This window comes from Galeopterus variegatus, unplaced genomic scaffold (genome assembly GCF_000696425.1).
Source record: "Galeopterus variegatus unplaced genomic scaffold, G_variegatus-3.0.2 Scaffold1698, whole genome shotgun sequence".
NCBI classification, from domain to species: Eukaryota; Metazoa; Chordata; class Mammalia; order Dermoptera; family Cynocephalidae; genus Galeopterus; species Galeopterus variegatus.
This window is the reverse complement of record NW_007727809.1, coordinates 280,666-289,143: the sequence shown is the minus strand read 5'-3', so window position 1 is coordinate 289,143 and position 8,478 is coordinate 280,666.

Sequence of the window (8,478 nt, the reverse complement as noted above, 5' to 3'; positions counted from 1 at the left end):
AAAAAATATAAATACGAAAATGTTAGACAATTTTCTGGGGTGTTATAACTTCCTTTCTCTGGCTGGTTAATGGTCAGACTGTCACTCATTGATTGTTTTAAGCCTATTTCATTGTTATTTTGATCTCCTGAAAAATGTTCTGTGCCTTACAGTGAAACATACTTTACGATGAATTTTTTGTTGTTGTTGTTGTATTTGTGAGGAAATAAGAAAGTAGAAATATAGGGGCAGGAATATATGTAAGGAAAATATTAGAGCACAAACTGAAGACTGTAAATGTAAGTACCATTGCTTGAGGTGAGTAGAACATTTGGTTACCAAATTTTTAGAAGACAAAGAAGATAGGGAATTATCATTCATAACGTTCTCTGCATCTATTTAATAATACATACGAATTTCTCAACAGCACACTTTTTTTTGTGTTTGTATTTTTGTTTTTTGTTTTTTTCCTAAATTGTTCCTCAAGTATACGGCACTCTATAATGTAAAGAATATTCTCCTCATATATCCTTCAAATAAAGCCATTAGCAAGTTTCAGAGTTCCTTGCCTTATAAAGTCTCAAAATAGGCTGATGGCAAAATGCTAAGAAGAGTTTGCTAAGTGAACAACTGCAAAGGACCTAAATAAGCAGCTCTGACCTCTATTGCTCTGGATTAAAACAAAAATTAAATTAAGAATTGATAGCAGATGGAAGGAATATGTATTTTTTTACAATCCTCCATGAATTTTAATTCTCACAATAAAGATTTGGTTAAGAAGTAAAGGGATTAGATCTCAAAATATAATATAAATTTACCAGAATACTTAAACTAAGGAAAATAGCAATTTCTAAGAGAAAAACGTTCTTGGAGTAGAGAATGGGGAAGGTAATAGCATAACTTTGCTACTACTAATGCTAAGCAATCTTTCATTTTAACAAACTAGAAACCAATAAATAGAAATTGTGCATACGGCTAAAATTTTATCTAGATTTTCATTTTTTCATAAACCTGTACACATTGTTCTCAAAGTTAATGTCCTCCTTATTTGAGAAATTATCCCTGTTCTTGGTTTCGTGTATTTTCTACCTTTTAAAAAACTAAAGTTTTTAAATTATTGCTTCTTTTAGTTGAAAAGTTTGTTCTGATTTTTAAATTATATCTCCAATTTACAGTTTTTATTCATATTTGCTATAATTTCTGCTTCTTTTTCTTGCTTCAATTTCGTTAGATTTGTTTTCATCTTTGCTAAATCTTAAATCAAACCCTTGGTTTATGTATTTTATTACCATTTGTTTTCAGAAAGAATTATTAATTACCCAACTTGTTTTTATTCTAGTTACAGTTTGTTTTTCACTTTTAAAAAATGTATATTATTTATATCTCAAATTTAAATAACAGAAATTAAGTGGTATTTGTGATGCTCACTTAATTTAGATAAGGTTATCACTGTTTTACTTCTGTCTATACCTAATCATACCTTAAAAGTAAAACTAGTGACTTCTATTGATATTATTAGAATATTGTTATATAATTCTTTAGCTTTCTTCCAAGGGAAAAAAAATCTCTTTAATTGAGTTTTGTGTGTACTTCTTTAAAGTAATTCTTTTGTTTTATTAATCTTATTTCTATGCTTAAAACTTTTACTTTCTTAATATACTGACTGCCATATTCTATATATCTTATGCTTGTTTTATTTTTTGGTGGATTTCCAAAGCTATAATAAACACATAACATATGTCAAATGTTCTACCACTTTACTTAGTTAAGAATTTTTAACTTTTAATACACAAGATAACCTTTGACTGGGAATGAAAACATTAGATCATGTAATTCTTCAGCTCTATGTAGATGCAACTTGATTTTAATCCTCTCACTAAAAATGTCAAATGTTCTACCACTTTACTTAGTTAAGAATTTTTAACTTTTAATACACAAGATAACGTTTGACTGGGAATGAAAACATTAGATCATGTAATTCTTCAGCTCTATGTAGATACAACTTGATTTTAATCCTCTCACTAAAATTTTGTTTTACTTTATATTTGTGACATTATATATTTATTTATTTTTGTAAATCTAAATATTTGTTATGATATATCTAGGCATAGGTCTAGCTTTTAATCATATTTCATGTAATTTAGGTGTCCTCTCAGTCTGTATTCTTTCTTCAGGAATCATTCTTTCTGTAATAATTCTGATAACTTAATTTTCAATTTTTTTTGACCTCTGTATTAGCTAGTTTTCTGTTGTTTATGAAGGGATACTGAAACTGAGTAATTTATAAGAAAATTAAATTTATTTCTTACAGTTTTGGAGACTGGAAAATCCAAGGTCCAGGGTGAGGGACTTCTTCGTGGGAACTTAAGGAGTCCTGTGGCAACACAGGATATCACATAACAGGGGCTGGGCCAGGTCAAGAGTTAGCCAATGTACTCATTTATTTTCCTTATAAAGCCCCTAGTGCTATTCCCATGATAAACATTCATTCATTAACCCATTAATCCATGAATGAATTAATCCATACATAAAGGCCTAGTTCTCAAGATCCAATAGCCTCTTAAAGTCCACATCTTTCAAATATTATAGCCAGATTTCCTAGGGTCTTAACACTGTTACAAGGTAGATCAAGCTCCAATACATGAACTTTGGGGGAATGCAGGTGACTTATAGCAACATCTTCTTAAGGAACACCAATTATTTCTATATCGGAAATGCAATCTCTCTGGCACACACCCAATATATATTTTCTCATAGTTGTAAATTGTATTCTTCATATTTGCATTCTAAGAATGTCGAGCTTTCACATATATTTGATAAGATTTGAAGATTCTTTTGATGGTGGACACAACAAAAGGATACTCACATAAATGAAAGGAATTTTATTTATTTATATTTTTTACTTACAACTCCAAATGAGAGGAGGCTACCAGGCAGAACCACACCAGGAGTTATACCAAGGAACAGGGCAATAGCAAACTGGAGCCATCAGGGGCAACTTACACATGGCAAGTGGGGTGGAGTCAACAAGATTTTGATGACTCCTTTTGGACTGGCTAATTTGAATAATTTTTAAGCTCCAGAGTATAGGGACTGTCTCAGTTCTCTGGTACCTGGAACCAGGGCAATTAGTGTGGCTGCATAGTGGACCAGAGGATGAGAGCCCAACAAAGAAACTGGTTGGTGTGTTGCCTTAATCAGCTGTTCATGAAGAGGAACTTACCAGATTCTAGCCAGAGCCTCAAAACTGGGTTAAGACAACACTTTAAAAAATAATATCACAATATGACTAGTTAATAAAACAAAATGTAAATTCCATTCTCTTCTATTTTAATGTGTATTTAAAACTTATTTAAACTTTCCTATCTTAGTGACTTCTTTTTCTGACCTATTGCATAGTACAGGGTATTCAAAATGTTTGTGAAAAAATAGAACTGTGCATCTGACAAAGGATTAACATCCAGAATATATAAGGAACTGCAATGACTTAACAGTAAAAAAATAAATAACCAGATTATTAAATGGGCAAAGGAGCTGACTAGGCATTTCTCAAAGGAAGATCAGACACATGATAAAATGCTCAACATCACTCAGTATCAGGGAAATGCAAACCAAAACCAAATTAAGATATCATCTCATGCAGGTTAGACTGGCTACTATCAAAAAGACAGAGAACAACAAATGCTTGTGAGGGTGTGGAGAAAGGGGACTCTTCTATACTGTTGGTGAAACTGTAAATTGGTGCAGCCATTATGGAAAATGGTATGGAGAATCCTCAAACAACTGCAGATAGAACTGCCATATGACCCAGTAATTCCAATGCTAGTTATAAACCCAAAGGAATGGAAAACATCATGTTGAAGAGATACCTGCACCCCATGTTTGTCACAGCTCGATTTACAATAGCCAAGAGTTGGAACCAACCTAAATGTCCATCGATGGATGACTGGATAACGAAAATGTGATAAATATATGCCATGGAATACTACTCTGCCATTAAAAAAAAAATGAAGTATTGCCATTTGCAGCAACATGGATGAACTTAGAGAAAATCATGTTAAGTGAAATAAGCCAGGCACAGAATGAGAAATACCGCATGTGCTCACTCATAAGTGGGAGCTAAAAAATAAACATATAAATGAAAAAAAGAAAGAGAGAAAGATATAACAATCATAATAATACATTGAACTTTCAAAAGGAGGACTGAAGTTACCCAAGGTAGGAAGGGGTGGGAAGGAAGCGAGGAATTGGTGAAGGGTCACAAAAAACGGTGACATTGTATATTGTTGAATATAATAGTTATCTGATTTGAGCATCACATATGGCACACAGTTTTTGATATTCAACTCTGTACCCCACAGATATGTACAATCAACTATGTTAAAATTAAAATTAAAAGTAAAAAAAAAAAAAGAAAATCAATCCTAAAATTAAAAAAAAAAGATAATAAAAATCTTTCCATGAACTTTTTGAAGTACACTCTTATTTTCACATTGGCTTCTTCCTTTTGCTGACTTTTCATTGGAATCATTTCTTGAATTCTATAGTGTGTGCCAAATAATGTCCTCTATTAGAACATGTGATGTGTATTTGTCTATTAATTTCTCTACTAAATTTAGACATATTTAGAGGTAGAAAACAAACAAAAAAAATTAATAATACTATGTGGAAAAACAGGCAGAAGTAGTAACCTTTGAGAAGGAGTTCTCTAGATATCTTAACTTTTGTTAATAAATCTAGAATTATAAGAGCCCTAAATTGTTACTCATTAATTTTTATTTTTTTGTGTGGATTTTGTGACTGAGAATCTCTTGTGTGAAATCAAGTCTCTGAGTTTTATGTATTGTTATTTATCTGTACTATTTGCTATATCTCCTTGTCACAGATCACTACTGAACACTGTATAATTGTTAGTTTGTTTTCTGTCACTTAGACTACCTGAAATTGGGTAATTTACAAAGAAACAATTTAATTCTTTCTGTTTTAGAAGCTGGAAAGTCCATGGTCCAGGAGGCACATTTGGTGAGAGGCTTCTTCTGGGTGGGACCTTTCTACAGGGTCTTGTGGCAATTGGGGCATCACATGGTAAGAACGGCAAGAGTGAGAGCTCTTTAAAGTGCTGAACTGCTCTCCTTATGAAGACATCAGAATCATTTCCTGATAACCCAGTAAACCATTAATTCATTGCTCCATAAATGGATTAGCCCATTCACTAGGGCACAGTCCCCTCCATCCAATCACCTCTCAAAGGCCCCACCTTTCACATACCACAACTGGATTTCCCACTCTGTTAACACCATTACAATGGGGGCCAAGCTTCAATGAATTTGGGGGGAGGACATTCAGTCTAGAGCAATAATCAAGACTGTAAGTAATGAAATGTTATAACAAGTGAAAAAGTTCACATAATTGCATAAATTACACATTTTAAAGCTTTAAGAGCCAATCCAAAGCTTTCTAATGCACTAGTCTAATAAGAACACTTACGTAAAAGAAGATTCACTATTTTATCACATGTAGTTATCATTGAAATCACCTTTTATGCATAAGCATATGTTTGGCAAAATGTTTTATAAACTATGAATGTGCCATACAAATGTTAGACATTGTTATTTTGCTTATTTTCTCTGGAACATGGAAGTGAATTAGATTCAGTATGATTTGCACTTAATTTAGGCAATGATAACATTATTATTTACATGAAAGAAATGCACGTTATCCCCTGAGCTTTTTTTTTCCTGCTCCTCAAAGATTTATATAATTTCAGAGTTAATGGAGTTCTTATAATCACATAAACCATCAACTCTATTTTTCAAATGAAGTAACCACGACACAGAAGGCTAAATGGGACTAACCAAGTGTGGCAGCGTTAATACTTATAGAACTAACATAGCTCCAGTCCTTTGATCTTTGCATGTTCTACTATATAATATCTCCTGGAATATAGAAAAATATGGGCTGTTCACTTCAAAGGTTTACTTGTATTAATACTGGTGATAATTTGATATTCCAATAGACAGTTTCACCCATAAAGCACTTCCTTAGTATTTACAGTTATTTTGATCAATCCTAGTCAAGTGAATACTGTTTGATAAATATCTTAACATTAAAAAAATAAAAGCAAGCTTTGGGAGACAACTTTTACATCACCAAATTTTTAAAAAAGTAATCCTATGTGACAAAAACAACATCAGAGCCACCCTGTTATCATGAATGCCCTTCACTTAGTGTATATAGAGTAATGCGTGGCTATAGATGAGAGTCCTAGAAACCCACCTATTCCTTCCCAGGAAAGACTGCTACAGCAACCCACATCCACAAATAGAGAGTAGAGAGTGGGGGAAAATAAAACCCCAAACTCTAAAACTTTAAGTGTAATGAGAAACAGTGAATATATTTTAAAATTCCACAGACATACTTAAAAATGAATGTGTAAAATGGATTGTAAATTGCTGATGGATAGGGTTCATTTTGAAGATGATCCTTCATATTTTCAATGCACATTTAAAACTTCTATGGAAAGCTACAGGCTGAATATCCAGCTATAAATATCACATCTGACTCGTTTAAGGTGGCAACTGCTGATCCTGTTTTTTAAATTGTCTTTTAACAAGCAAACCTCTTTTCTGTTGGAAAAGCATTTTCTTCTAGCATGTATTCTATGTGCTTTGTTTCCTCCTTCATGCATTTTTCAACAAGAGTGACCCAGATATAAAAGTTTTAGCATCATTTATACATATATTCATCTATCAGTATAAATTAATGGTCCAACTAATATATAATTTTTATTAACTCTTTTGCTATTTTAGTGTATTATGTACAAATCTTTTACCAAAGAAATTATTATCAATTCAACTTTGCAATCTGTTGGGACTAATTATAAATGATATCTGTGTCTGTTATTTATTGGTGTGTTAAAAATATATATTTTGTTCCAAAATTTTGAATTATTTAAAGCATTTCTTATGCATAGCAAACTAAGAAAGTAAAACTTTCTGGCAGGTTTCATAATTTAAAACACAGAACCAAAAGGCTTTAACAGTCTTATAGAAGGTATGAAAAAGTACTTTCAGTCAAAAACCTAATTCTTCCATTACTTACAACAGCAACATATGTTCAGTTGCTAATTCTTATGCCAACTTACATTTTCCAAATGCGAATAGGGTTTTTGAAAATGTTCAGGGTTATGTTGTGCTGAGAATTGTTGGAGAATTAAAAGATGAAAAAGTTCATTCATTCCATAACTGCCTATACACATTTGAAAAAAAAGAAATAAGGAAAGGAAAAATTCAAAGCATAGAATTTCTAATGTATGGTAAATAGGTATTTGGTCTCAATTCTTTTTATTTCTCTCTCCATTCCTCCCCTCAATTCATCCCAGATTCCTACCCAATAACGGAAAATGTGTTTTTCTGTTGTCTTTCCTAGAAAGAGCAGTCTTTCACCAATGCATTTCTGTAGTGTATAAGGAAGTAGATCTTGTTATTGACTAGACATTTATTGCATATATACTATGTGCCAGGCACTGTCCTGGGGCTGGAATACATTAAAATATCAATAATACCAAAGATGCAAGGTCTCTGTTCTCCTGAAATTTTCCGTGTAGTAAATTAGAAAACATTAATTAAAACTTACAAAAAGGAATGTAAAATTATAACTAAGAAAAGGCTTTGAAGAAGAAATGAATATTTCCATGACAGTGTAAAGAGCAAAGTGGGATTATTTTAGGTGGGAAGATGGGAAATGCTTATGCATTACTCCCTTCTACCTTTTCTCCACTGTATCTCTTCTCCTGTCATCACATTTCCATATATGTACACCTGACCAACACATGAATGAGATTTTCTATCAAATTTGTTGAAGATATTCTCATTGACACTTCTATTAAAATATATAAGGGAAAGGGAGAGAATTCAGATTTATCTTACTGATAATTCATAAATGGTATTATTGATATTCATTGTTTTCATCTTTGATATGACATTTTAAGTACATAATTGGAATAAATTTGTAAAATTTTATGCATTATTTTCTTTGAAAGTCTCTAAATTGAAAATCAAAAGGTAAAATTTCAAAGATTATATTGATTGGTTATATCTAATTTAATTTAATGTGTCAGTAAAGCAGATTTCTCTATAAATGTGGATGGCACTTCTCTGTGATGGATAATGGTTCTCTTATTCACAGGGTTCAGTGTCCTCATTTTTAAAAAAGTAGTGATGCACATATACTATGTCTAGATCAGGAGCCAAAAATAAAACATTTTTTTTAATTTTTGTGGCAGTTTCTTATCAAAATATATGCATAGATTTCTTACATAGTAATATACCACTTGATACATGAAAAAAAAAAAAAAAACTTCAGTACTTAGTTCCTTAGACATAGCTTCTCAAGATTATAATTCAAAATGTTAAGATGTATTTTGTTGTGAACAGTGTGAATATTGGTTAGGACAGAAAATTATTTAAACTTTCTGGGCTTCAATTCCCTCATCTAAAG